The following is a 14,365-nucleotide window of genomic DNA, read 5'->3' as shown; positions in this document are numbered from 1 at the left end:
GAAATAAATGAATAAATATCTGATCACTCGGGACAGCCACCTTAAAGTGAACGAAGAGGTGCTTGTGTGGATAAATACATGGAAGTGTCGTCTCAGGGCTCTCCTCAGAGTGAAACATCTGTGAGTTCAAGTGCAGCTCACCTGAGCAAAAGCAAAAAGAAGTCCACTGTGGCCCTCCGAGCAAAATGTCTGCAGACCCAAAATGGAGGCTTCAGCTCTCCAGCTTCATGCAGGCAGGTGGTGTTATGATGGGAAAAATACAATGAAATTGAAATGTGCTGTGAAGAGGACACAAGTCAAGTAAGGTCCAAAAGTGGAGCGTTAAAGAAAATATTTCGTACAGAAAAGCTCGAGGGTGTTTGGAATCCATCACCTCGGATGAGAAAGAGTCCCTAAGAGCCAACGCATCCCAAAGATGTGACCGTTAGTGTAAGCTGCCCTAACTCGGGGTGTTGGTAAGAACTGCCATGATTTACTTCATAAGGTAGAATCAGAAGAGTTGTGTCAGCCGTTTGAAATATTAAAACTCGTGTTTCAGTTTATATGTTTAAAGTCTAAATATTCTCGATTGTAGTAGAAATTTGTCCCCGTCTGGTAGAAGTTCATAGAGGGCTAGTAAAACCATAAAATCGCTGACCTTAAAGTGGTATAAAACGATACCCCACAAGCTTATGTTTGAAATTTGTCATTTTGAAGCTTCTGGCAGTGGCTCTTAGAGGGTGAGGACCACCGGTAAAGAACCAAATCTCAAAATCGCATCAATGACACTCCACATGCCTCTATTACTGTACCGTTGTGGATGTTGTGTGAGCCCTCGTACCCCATTAGTGTTGGTCGATGTGGCACGACCGTCTTTCTGATCATTTTAATGCCACAGACACTTTCTGGTTTGCTCTATCATAAGGGTGGTATTTCTTGTGCCAGCTGTGTTACACAGTGAAGTGTAGATCTAGAAGACTAAAACTAGGGGGGATCCCTAAAACGTTTGTTTGTTTGTTTGTTTGACCCCGGACGAAGGAAACGGCAGAGATTTAATTAACTGAACCCCAAGACGAGGATCGTCTCTCTTTGCTGTATTGGCACCTTGTTATTTGTGTATTTTTGTGCATTTGATGTTTTGTTGTGCATGACGATTACGTTTCTGTGGTTCATTTTTTATTTGAACATAACATTTATTTTACTTTGCGTCTCGTTTCCTCTGTTTGACCAGGATCGCCACGCTGGTGAAGTCCCTCAAGTGATGATACAGTAGGGCCGTGCTCTCCGCACATTCCGTTCCTGTGGATTCGCTATTATAAATTTCACACCCCCTGTAGTCTAATTGTACCTATCTGTGGGTAACGAGCAGGAACGGGCATCAGGGACCATGCGCAGCAAAAAACAAAATCCCAAGGGGCTTATTGTGCGTGAGCGACAGGTGACTTGGGGCGATAACAGGTCTGTGATGCCCACAGCTGCATGCGCGTGCCTGCTCCACTGAATGGATCAGCGTGTGTCCACTCGGCGCCGTGAGGTGTGGGTAAGCTGTTCGTGATGGGGACCGGGGCTCGCCATTGTAGCCCACAAATGAGGTACTCCCAGGAAGTGCTGCTCACAACTCTCACTGAACTCAAGCTGCCAATCACTGCTGCCGATTGGATGGTTTAATGAGGTCCTCAGAATGGGCACGGCTATGGCGGCCAATGGCCTCTGCTGGAGCACCTAGAAGACAGTTGAACTTGATTCTGGAGGAAGTAACAGTCATAATAAGGTTTCCTAGGTGGATCATCACCGAGTCTCGAGGGGCGAGAGCAGAGGGCTGACATGTCCGCCCAACTTGAGCTAACCCCAGTTTCCCATAGGACCAATGCTTCAGTGGCCATGTTTTCCATATCCGCCTGACTTTTCAGGAAGTGAGAATTTCTATAAATGCACCTTACCTCTTGGTGGGCACAGTTTTTGTGTAGCTTTTCTGAATTCAAGGAGGCAGCAGTGCCAGGTCTGCGCTTCTGCTTTCAACTTCTCTTTTGGTTTTCTGTTATTTCTGACTTTACCCTTTTGCCCCCTTGCTCTGCCTGAGCACACCTCGCTCTTGGTGAAACATCTCCTTGTGCTCACACTGTCATTATGTTATGTGCACAGTTTGTAACACGATGGTCTTCTGGCCTCACTTTCTTGTGGTCTGTTAGCAAAAGAAGTGAAGCTGGATGAGGAGCCAGAGCCTGCCACACGTCACACACAGGCCAGTTTAGGGCCTCAAGTTTAACTTAACATGCAGGTGGGCAAAGGAATTGTCTTGAAGCACCACCGATGTCGCATGTTGACTGCTGCACCCTTCAAGAGGAGCAAAGTGAAGTTTGACACCAGTCCAGTGCCAGAGTGTGGGAGGGAGGCCAGAGTAGCTTGGACTTCCAGCCTTAAGGCAAACCAACTCCTGAATTTATTTAACCTGCTTGACTTGTTCTTTTGAAACTTTGAGGAGCTGGAGCCTACCAGGGTACACGAGGAAAACCAGCCCTGCACAGAATGCCAGCCAGTCAGCTGGCACTTGCCCACCAGAGCCATTTAGGGCCCCCAATCAACACAACCTGTACATCTTTGGGAAGATTAAAGAAGACCCAAGGAGAGCACGCAGACTGCACACAGAGGAACTTGAACCCTGGTCCTTCGTGCTGTGCGGCTTCAGGCACTAATTAAATAATATGGATCATCATCATCAGGGTTAACCAGTACACCACTTTGCTGTGCTTTGGAGAAAATAAAAAGTTGAAGAGGGTGCCATTGACAGTGAAGAACAAACTCTCTGTAGGCCCATGGTTCAAGTGGCCATTTTTCAACAGCCTGCTACTACAAAGCCAGCATTGCTGTTTGTTTCACGTCGGCGACTTTCAAAGACGCCTAAATTGTTCCTCTTGAGCTAAGAGGTGCCCACTCATCCAAGTCCATGAATACAGAATCGTCCTCTTGAGTCGGCCAAGACGGAAATCTTCCTGTTGAATGCCGAAGCGTCTCTTTCAGAGAAGAGCCGTTAACAAGTGTGAACGACGGAGGGATGATGAAGGATGGCCTCGAGAGATTTAACGAGAGCCTCTTGGCGCTCTGCTCCCCTTCACTTGACTTGGTAACCAAGATTTCCCGGGTAACACGGCCACAATCACGTCTGTGCTGTCTCGAGCAGACAGATTGGTAGAGGTGAAAGAAAGGCGCCATATAATCGATAGTTGAGGTAGTCCTTAGGAGAATCATCAGTTCATTATAATTTGTGATTGTTAGTTATAGTTCTCGTCATTCGTTGCTTTCCAGCTTTGTTTGATTCCTGCCTATGCCAGCTGCTGCCAGGATGGGTAGTTGAAGTTCTTACCCTGTGCCCTTTTTCAAACGTACACTGATAAGGGTTGTGTTAACACTTGAAGAGTTCGTTCAGCACTGCTGATATTCCTGTGACCCCGGGTTCGAGTCCCCGCCCAATAGGGTTTGCATGTCCTCCCACATACTCTCTTGTCTGTCTGTGTGAAAGTGTGCCCTCTGATGAGCTGGTTCACCCTGCTTTATGATGGGCACTTCCTTCTGGGTGCCCCCTTGATGGCATAAGCATAGGTTGATAGATATGAGTGTATGTGAAAGACACACTGTGTGTGATAGTTCGATACATACAGAGGTGTGATATTTGTAGCCCCCCTTTGTCTTTCTGCGGTTTGTTTGTTTTATTGCATTCTTTTCCTTTCCAGATCTTTAAAGTGGTCAACAAAACTGTGCAGTCAGCATTCTGTTCCAAAGCAGGAGTTTGCTTTCGTCTCCCTGCACTTGTCAGAGGTGCCACAGTGGGTCCATTCAGGAGTGTTGCTATTTAAGCCTGCATGAATCATCGATCTTTCAATAGCAGGCACCTTCTAAGGGTGGACGGGGGAGTTTAACTGCAACAAAAGTGAAGATGGACGAATTCCAGCAGGCAGCACTATGGCCGCTCGAGGCGCTGTTGACGGGAGCGCGAGGTGCTACGTGTGCTGTGTGGCCGGCCGCTTTGTGCTAAATGTTACTTAATGGCTGTCCTCGCCCTGTGCCAGCTTAGCTGCTTTACTAATTTCAAGTCCATTTGGCCAACTTCTTTGTCAGAATTACTTCCAAGTGCCCCCATTTTCATTAGGTAAGATTGAAATGCCCCATTGAATTTGCCACACTGGTATAAAGCTGTCGTCGTCAACAGCATAGGCAGTACAAGGTGATGCCATTTTAAATGCAGAGAGGCAGTCCTGTGGGTCAAGATGCCAGTCTGTTGGGCAGGCGTGTTGTGAACCTTGTGTGGCTGAGGCTGACTCAATATGTCGATATGCACATCATGTGCCATGTGTGCCACACACACACTATGGTGAGCTGCCACTTTGTTTATCAAATCGCATAGTCACCCTGATCATCTGGTTTTGGTATAATAAAGAGGCGCATGTTGACACACATGCGTGCCTGGAGACCACCTTCTTGGCTCTAGTGAAGCAAGCAGTTCCATCCTGGGGCGAGAGGGGGTGCTGATGCTAACATTATCTTCTCCTTCTGGTCTCTGCCCTATAAAGGCAGGCGGTGGCGTCAGATACCCACTTGACACTCGTGAAGGACACGGGCCTTTGTTTTGATTTTTTTTTTTTTGAGCCATTTGTCTTTTATGTTGAAATTAATGGGGATACCAAAGTGGTACCCTAACCATACCTTGGCATTTGAAGTTGTCTGCTTTCTCAGCCTCCATTACAGTCTTGATGTGCAGGGCCTTATCAGCACTCCTCCTGGGCCTGGCAGAGCATAAGAATGTAAGATCATAAAAATAGAAAAGTGAGCAATATATCCTAATAATAATAATAATAAGCATGAGTGGAAGATGAACAAGTCCTGCGAGTGCACATGGCCAGGGCCACCGGTGCACGTTGACTCTGAATTGAAGTTCATGTCTGCCCACAGCGCCACTCGCACTTACAGGCCACTTAACTTATTGAGGGGATGAAGAGCAGGAGATGCTTCGCCAGCCGTACGAGCAGGTAGTCCAGAGATGCTTGCCAGTCCTTGTGGTCCGACCCTAACTCTACTTCTTGCCCCTTCCTCTCAGGCCTTCCAGTTGTTCTCCAAGGTCATTTGTGTCCCAAGACCTCATTTAAGAGGGGCTCGACGTGAGAAGTTCAGGTTCTTCTCAGGTCTTCGCAGTCCAGTCACACTTGCCACAATTATTAAAATTTGAGGTGCATGCAGGGTGAGCGCAGGCCTCATTTCTAACAGTAATTGCCCGAGGTGCCTGCTGTGTCATAAACAGTTGTTTGCCTCGCCTCTTCCCACCGATTAGGGTCTTATTAAAAGCAGCCAGAGCCCCCTATCTGAAATGGCCATTTTGTTTTGCCGAGCACTGAGGATGAGCGGTGGGCGTACTGCTGAGTTTGGATGTCGCCTAATACCTTTATCCCTTGAGGTACAGACATCACAGATTAAGCACCCCCCGCCTCACACACACGTCTTACTGCCTTCTTAGCACATTTGCTTTGCCGTTTATTTGTGAGGCCAGCAAGTTTTTTACCTACAGCTCAGGGTATAAGGAGCTTAGCCTCCCCTACTGAGGAGATGGAGATTAGCGGAGACTCTTAGATCAAGTCCAAAGATTAGAGGCGGCCAGGGTGGGCTTCCTGCTCTGCATTTGAGGCTGCTGGGGTGGGCTCAGGTTGTGATGAATGCAGCATGCATTAGGTGGGCTTATAAATGGATGGAGGCACTGGACCTCCTTTAGGATTTCGCGTTCACAGCGGACACTTCACATGTGGACACCTTGAATTAAAGTCACTGCTTCACACGGGATGTCTGGACACTCGTATCTGACAAGGATGGATGAGCGTGTCAAGCAAAGTGCATACGCCCAGTGTAAGGATGAGCCACCAATCCGAGCACAGTACTCGCTAGACCCCGCCCTCTCAGCTGGGACAGGTGAAAGTGACAGTTTTCATGTTGCCTGTGGTGTCGCTGAACTAAGTAAATGAAGAAAGAATTCACTAAATACAAAAAGAAGATCAGTCCTGACACATTGAGTTGTTTTTACTCGCATCATTGTGTTTTGAGGTGGCACAGTGGCAGTGAGTGGCACAGTAAGGAGGGTTCACGTCCCTGTGGGCTTCCTTACACTCCCCTCCCCTCCCATGCAGTTGGATGCTACACATGGTTTTCAGTGACCCCGCTACATTAGGCACGTGAAGTGTCTTGAAATGCGCTATATAAGCACATTGTCGTCTTGTTCACAGTCCAGGGAGAGATGCAGGTTAGGTGGACTGTCTGTGTGTGTGTCTGTGTGTGTGTTCACCCTGCGACTGACTGGCCCCCTACCCTGGAGGTTGTGCCTGCCTTGTGCCCAGTGCCCAGCCCTGCTCAGTGGTGTGGTATCCTTTGCTTTTTTTTATTAATTATTTCACATATTTATGGACTTGTTTGTTTGTTTGTTTTACTGAGATATTCTTCCATAAGCTTCACCATGCTGGATCATGAACAGTGTTTCTTAAATGCTTCGGCCCAGTCCTCTCATGCCCTGCTTAGTGTCCTCGAGTCACCACGATGGTCATCTGGGTGTGATGGTGGAGATTCCTTGAGGAGACTCATCCTGATCGCCAAGGATGCCCACAGTGACCCCTCACAAGACATTTCACATTCCCGTTGACTACAGTGGCGAGTCAGGACTCTGTGACCCAGAATGGGTCTCGACCCCATAGCGTGCACGCTTTGGCCTTTAAGGTGCAGACCTCAAATCCTGCTGTTCCTTGGAGTTTTGCCCGTCTCGCGTTACTCGTCGTTCTCATGCAAGTTGCGTCTTTCGATCAAATGTCTGTCGAGTCTGTTCATTGACGGTTCACACTGCCAAACGCTCGCTGACTTCCTTTGAATGGGAATCAGTGGGCTGCAGTGTTGCCTGCTTACCAGACAAACATCTCAGTAACTGTAAGGGCTCTCGAGTTCACGTCTGGGGGGCCACCATGGCTGCCGCTTTTCATTTTCACCACCAACAGTAGATTGTCGCATTTAGAAGAATATTTGAAATTGCATTTGTTCTTTTTAATTTACCGTAAATGAAAGTGTAGCGCGAGCACACGTACAGTGGTGATGAAGACTAAGGGGCACTATGGCCCTGTCGTCGTCTCTGTGCTCATTTCATTATCGTTCAGCACTCTCAGGTATTTTTTGTCTCCTTAGATATTTTATGTCAGTTTTTTTTTGTTTCTGTGTGGTCCTTGTTCTTTGTGGTACCACCCTCCCATACCTATAAAGGCTGCTGGGACCTGAAGTGCGTGAAGCACCCTGGTGGCTGGTGGAGTTGCAGGCGTTGAGCTCCTTGTGATGTTCAGTGTCTTGCGGCTCTGGGTTACGGATGCTCTTTGGAGTTGGGTGTTTGGAGAGTCTGTACGCCTGGATTGCTTACTGGTGTATTGTGCTCTTTCCTTTTTTAGTAAGATTTCTTGGAGTTGTCTCTTCAGGCTCCTTGCTCTAGGCGGACACGTTTTACGGTTTTTGCTGCTGTTTTAAATGTAAAGCCCTTCCCTCCCTTCTGAGGCCTTTCTGGAGACCAGGCTCGCCTCAGGGTGACATTTGTTTTGTTTGGTGATCTTGAAGGCCTCGCCCATCTGCTCTTTTTGTGTGGCATAGTGGTTTGGACCTGGGACTTTAGACCCTGAGGTGGTGGGTTCACTGAGTGCACTTGACCTCCCTGTGCTTTAATCTGAAAACCGAAAGGAACGTAAGCAATCGTATCTCGAACGCTGTACGGATAAGGACGTCAGCCAATCGGTGATTAGGGGTTGTACCTTTTTATCGAGATATGCTGCCTGGCACAATTAGGGTTAGGGTTGTTTTCAGCATCAAGTCTCAGTTATCGAGATGCGCCACCCAGCACTCTCTTGTAAGTCTGCCTTTTGTTTAAATTGACTTGACAGCATTTCCTGATAAAGCGAGTGAGTCCATCGGTGTGTGCCACTTGAACGGGTGGGTTCACACTTGGTAGATACATTCATTAAAATAAAATCATACGACAGTTTAATAAAATTGACTGTTCAAGTTGCTGTTACTTGCAGTGAATCGTATTTTTGAGAGGTTGTCCCGCAGACCATGCGAATTTCAGCCATTGCAGCATCCGAGACAAACAAAGTTAATAAAGAGGGGCGAAGAAGGCAGTTTGACGAGAGGTTTGCGACAAGCACCGAGGAGCCCATGTGTCTTATTTGTAAAGTGAAGGTGGCGCGAGGGCACCGTTGATCTGTTCTGCCTGCATTGGGTGTGTACCGTACAGTGTAATCTGTGGCCTTCAGCTAAACTGAGATGCCTGACTGACTACAGGCCTTTAACTCATTTGTCGTGCACAGAGATCCTTTAATTAAAATCCTTGTGAACGTCTCCGGCAGACAGAGACGAAGGCAATCCCTGCCGTGTCAGGTGATAATCAAAGTGGGCTTTGGGGTGATGGCGGTATGAAAGCAGTGCCATAGTGGACACTTACCGCTCCCCGCCACCGTCGTTCATTATTGGTACGTTTTAAGCCCTCTGATGAAGGGGGTTCTTTCATTATAGCAGAATGCCAGGCTGTCTGTGCCTGCCTGTTTCAGACCTACACAGGCGGTTTAAGAGAATTTGAGCTTCACCGTAGTCCGGTGGGGATTAAATGTGCAAACCGGAACCATGGAGTGAATTCATTTAGCCTTGGATAAGCAGAATCACAGCGTGCAGGCATTGTGAAGCTGGCTGGCCGCTCTGGCAGCTGGGCACGTGTCGCTATGGTGGCATGGAGTGAAGAGACAGATTTCTCCTTGTAAGCAACGTCAGAGTTTGGGGATTTGCCTGGGAATTCTGAAACTGTGAAGGGGCAGGAACTGCCCGGGGGCGACATTACCCACAGGCAAGTGACGGATAACAGGCAAGGCGAGGAGAGAGCTGACAGAGAAGATGAACGAGTGCCACGCCGAGCTCTGGTCACAGGGCTCCTCTGTTCTCCTCCTGAACGGCCGTTTGCTGCCCTTCGCCTTTAATGGCTGCTCTGAATCTTTTCTCATGACGACTGTAATGCTCACTGCTGTCTTATGGTATGTGGGGTGTCCTGCTCTTGAGATGGCAGCTCGTCAGGTATTTTTGGTTGCCCGTCTTCTGGGTGCTCTGACTCCAACGAGCCGTTGTGTTCCACATATTTCAGTGTCTTTGGATTTGCTTCTCCTGAGAGGGGCGTTTGCTTCAGCTACGCCAATGAGTGGTCGTCCTCTCCTCCTCCGACTGTGTTGTGTGGTAGACTTGCTCTAATGGGGTGATTACTGTTTGTAGCTTTGCCCAACATGGCAGTGATGTTCGCAGTCTCAATGACATTTGCAGGCTGGCAATTACACCAGCGGCCAGGTACTTGCAGGCTAAGCTCCGGAGGCATCGAGCAGAGCAGGTCAGCAGCTGTCTGATTGTGCCAATGTGTGACTTGCTTAGGTGACAGTACTGAGCATCCAGCAACACTATGGCCAGCGCGCCCCTCTTGTGGCTCCGTGCACCCTCTCTGTCAGTGCCACCCAAGGGGCACTGTTCCATTGACGTAGGTATACCGGTAGTAATGGCTTTAAAGCATGCTGGGTTTGCATTGCACACCTGGGCATTGTCTGTGTGGAGCCTACGTGTCCTTCCCACGTCTGACCTGCCATTCGTGTTGTAGGCAGCCCCAAAATGTGAGGGCGTGGGCCTTGTGGCGGAGTGGCACCCTGTCCAGGGCTGTACCCACCGCTATAGGGATTTTTGAGAATGTCATAGGATCAGATTAATATTATTATGATAATCGAGTTAACAGCAAGCACATTTCCTTATGTATTGTGCCCAGGCGCCAATCTGAACACCAAACATGAGGTCTTCAGCTCGTACTGAAGCAAGGGATGGATGGCAGCATGGCACAAGCCTTAATTAGTTAGAAGATTGGCACCCTTTGGCCAGCTGACCAGCCCAGCCCAGCCCAGCCCAGCGCCAATGCCTACTGCCTCGGTGTTAATCATCTGCGCATTTAGCTCTTTAGTTTGGTTGTTGCCTTCCTTCATTAAGTTCTTGTTTTTGCTCATTTTGTTGTGGGTCGGTACGCTTCACCTCCTGCACCGCCGCGTGAAGACGACTCGCAGGAAAAGGCAAAGGGCCGCGCTCATACACGCCAACACTTTGTTCAGATTGTAACACAAGGGAGCTCCTTTTGTTTGTGATCCTCGAGGAAATGTTTAGTTAATCAGGCCTATCAGACCTCTCTCCTGTGAAGAAAATGAACAGAACAAAGTGAAGCAAACATGAAGCCGTTACACTCGAGTCCGACTGATTAGTCATGGCAGATAGGAGCCCAGCTTGTGAGTGAGTGAGGTGTGGAGGGGCTTAGCAGCTACGGCGGGCGCGGGCTGTGCACGCTGAGGATCAGGGGTGTGTGCGGGCGTGTAGGGGCTGAGGAGCTGGATGCCACTTGAATGACCCGCCGCCACATGGGTGTCAACCATATATTTAATACTAAGAACATTCTCCTCTCCATCATCGTCCTTGGCACTCCAGCTCGTGTCCAACGCTGACATCGACGGCTCGCCACGGACTGCATGTTGGTCGGCACATACAAGTAAGATTTCCGTGGGACAGCAAAACCCTAGAAACCTTTGGTGCTGACCTGTGCTAACCTTACAGACTTGCGTCAAGTCGTCGGCTTAGGGCTAATAAGGGCTTTATGTATTTTATCGTTGGTTCTGAACTATTATGCGTTTTATTTTTCCATATTTCTCTGCACTGTTTAGTGTCGGTGTGTTTTCTGCTGTGTCCGTGTGCCTTGTTGGTGGACGAAGACTTCAGACCAGACAGCAGGTGTGGTTATAAAGCAGCTTTATTTTCAGTGTCACGGTGAGAAGAGTTTCAGACAATCAAATATACATGACGGCGTCAGGGCTCTTCTGAACCCCGTCTGTTGGGTGGGTCCAGTTTTTATACCCCTAGAATGCGTGATTTAATATCATTATGAAATGTAACAGTCAGCACTTTATTATACACAATCCTTGAGCCCCTTGATTTCTTGGCCCCTTTGTTATGGCGTTCAGATGTAAGCTAAGGGACAACGAGATAAGGCAGACTCGTGTGTGGGATGTCAGACCCTGAGTCCTTTGCACAAATAGCATGCTGTTACTTGGTTTCGTAAAGCTCCCTTCTCAGACATGAATTAGTACAAGGGAACGAAGAGAACATTCGTCTTCCACAGTCGCTGCTCTCGGCCCTTTAATGCCTGAGAATACAAGTGGTCCCTTGCGGTTCATCGAATGTTTTCTTGTAAATTGACTACTTGGATTGCTGACCTTCTGCCGTGGGTTTGATTTCACCTTCTAGATTTGTGTTTTTGCGACTTGATTGCCTTGTCGTTTTCAGGCAACACCCTTTTCCTTTTGTGCTCCTGGAGTTGTCTTTGTTGTAAATAAGATTTATAAAGATCCTGTGTTTGCCCTTTCATGCCTAGTAAAGGTTTGGCAGTAAACCCCAACCCAATGGGCATTTTGAGTTATCTTTGGGACTCTCTGTGCTTTAGGAACCTCAAACTTCATGACATCTTCTCTCCAAAAACCTCTAACCTGTCTGGCCCCAGCCAGCCATCAGTCCCTTCAACATCATTCCTCCACCCAGGGGGCTGCCAGTCAAGCATCAAGCCTGGCCCTGCCACCTGCCAGTCAAATGTCTCGCCCCACCCAGCCAGCTGCCTGGCTGATGGCCCTCCTCCTCCTCCTCCTCCTCATGATAATGTTCAGGTTTGGAAGACGGACATTTTGTGTTAAGGCTCTTCTGATTACTAATCATGACATCAGAGACGGGCACATGCAAGTAGGAATTTCACCAGCCATTCTCTACATGTGACAATCTAATGCTACGATACTGATATGTGGAAATGAAATAACGTTATCGATTTGTAGTTAATCTACCCACCAAACCCATGACCCTGTCTACCCCTACCATGCCAACTACCACAGCTGGCACTCAAATTCCTAGCTCCGCCCAGTCAGCTGTCACTCAAGCATCTCTGCCCCACCCAGCCGAGTGTCTTACTGTACATCCCTACTCTTCCTCCTCCTCATTTAAGTGCCGCTCACTTTGTATACATATACAGCATGTGACATTAGTGACCCCACAGAGCTATAATGACCTCATAATCGAGTGATGGTGTGTAATAAAATTATTAGGGTCAGGGATGGACACGGTGTGATGCTTGAGGGGTTGGCCGCACTTTCAAATTAATGTCTATTAAAGTTCCCTATCAATAGTGCTATTTTTGTTTTGGGATGGTCCTCCGGTTTCATTTTATATAGCGCCTTTCTCTACAGAACATCACCCCCCGTTCACTGCACATGTGCAGATACATCCCCCAACATGTCCGTCTTGTCTGCGCTGACCAGTGGCACACAGTGGGTCAGAACTGGCAGCCTTGTGGGTCGCAGTCCGCCTCCGTCTGTCCCTGTGTCCTAGGCTAGAAGAGCAGCGTGTGATGAAGGGGAAAGCGCAAAGGTGACATGGAGCCTTGGCGCTTGGGGGCAGCTCGGGGTGGCTAAGACGGAGATGCCGACTCCGCGTCGTCGTCCTTCTCTGCTGAACTTCACTTTCTTAAAGGGCTCTTAAGCTCCATTAATCTTGGAGGACTATTTTTAATTTTGCGCACCTTCCTTTGTCCTTTTGCTGTGATTTTTTTTCAAAGCCGCTCACTGACCTTGCCTCGCTGTGCACTCTTTACTGCCAATTGCCTGATTTTTCAAATTGTTGTCTAAAGTGCCTTATTATGGTATGGCAGGTCTTCAAAAAGATGACAGGTAAATTAATAGCCAGGGTAGCCCTCAGTGTGAAGTGTCCATTTTAAGCAATTTCATGCCTGCTCTGCTCTGCTCTGCTCTGCCGTCCGCTTGCTGATAATGTGCCAGTCCTGGAGGTTCAGCGTCAAGTTGGGGTGCGGGTTGCGTTTTTAACTGCTCTGTCCACAAAGATCCAATTACCAGACACAATTAAGTGCACCTGAGCACGGTGATCTTATTCTGCTGTATAAATCAATGTTGTTGTTGGACATGGAAAGACGCTCCCGCTGGAAAGGACCCACCCTGCAGGGGGCGCAGGCGCGCCGACCTCGGGGCACACGTACTCGCCACTTAAGAGCTTTGAGGATTGGTATGGACCAGAGCCCTGCCATGCTGCTGCCTTCATGGAGTTCTGGGGTCCTCAAGATCATGCAAGAGAAGTTAAGTGGCAACTCTAAACCTGTCCTGTGTTAGGGTGATGGGTTGGCTCCCTCCTTTGGTCCAGTAATGCCCCTTGTGACACTCAATCGGTTAAGGTGGAAACTCAACAGGGATGTAGGAAGCCATTCCAGGCCCAACAGCACTGGGCACAAGGTGGGAACTCCCTCTGCATGGCTCCCAGAAGTCACTTGCTGGCACACAATGCCAGTTTAGAAGTTTCATGTCAAATCCCACATACTGTAGGACACACTGATTTGAGCCTGGCTGTCTGATGCTGTGGTCCACCAGTGTCTTATTATTTTGACTTGTTCATTTCGGTGGTCACTGACAAATGTTGTTATGCTTCACTGGTGTTAAACCTCTGTGTGGTCCTGTGAGCCCACCTACTGTGGAGGGTGCTGTGTCATAATGCATACATTGCATGTTTTCATTCCAACAGACGGTGCATCACAAATGTTAGCTCCACCAAATGAGGCAACAGGCAAACTGACACTGTAGGATTTAAATAGAAAAAAAAACCTCGGAAATAAAAGAGAGTAACAGAAGGAGTGCTAATGGTATTCAAAGTCTCTAAGCATTCTGGTGATCCCTCATTAATGTAGAAAAGAGGAATACATTTCATAAATAAATAAAAAGTACATTTCATTAACAGCTAAAGAGGACACACTTTGGGACCCCCACAATTGGTGGACTCCAGTGGGATTTGCACTTCCTCTTTTTTCAGTTCCTGTGTTTTTTTTATGTCACATTACTTTTATTAGTTTATAGTGGCGCCATCCGTTGGAATGCATTTTATTAGTACATGCAGCAGTCGCCCTTGAATGGGCATGTTGAGAGGGACGGCCTTGGGGACGTGGCAGGCTGCAGTTCTGCTCGGTTAAATTTATTTTCAATTATGTGACGTTTCTGCACGTGATTTAAAGGGGACAGTTGAGTTTTCTTTTTTTCTTCATAATAGCACGTTGGATCCTTGACACAAATGCAGTGATGCAGCCATTTTCTAGTAGGAAAGAACTCCAAAACCCAAGAATCCAGATGGCGGTCAGAGGACAGTGGGCTCTACACGGCTTAGTCCTCACTGCCATTTGATTCTTGGGATCTGAGAGTAGGAGCTTCACTGGTCTCCTCTTTTCTGGTGATTTATA

General features: G+C 48.0%; 1 protein-coding gene across 3 annotated transcripts in view; it reads left to right on the top strand.

The window, feature by feature from the left end:
- The window catches only part of LOC120541719 (contactin-4-like), a 429,737-nt gene that overhangs the window by 113,413 nt on the left and 301,959 nt on the right, over positions 1-14,365 (top strand). The gene's annotated exons all lie outside the window — the stretch shown is intronic.

Source organism: Polypterus senegalus, chromosome 12 (genome assembly GCF_016835505.1).
Source record: "Polypterus senegalus isolate Bchr_013 chromosome 12, ASM1683550v1, whole genome shotgun sequence".
Classification (NCBI taxonomy): Eukaryota; Metazoa; Chordata; class Cladistia; order Polypteriformes; family Polypteridae; genus Polypterus; species Polypterus senegalus.
Note: the sequence above shows the minus strand (reverse complement) of the source record. Positions and strands in the feature narration are given on the sequence as shown.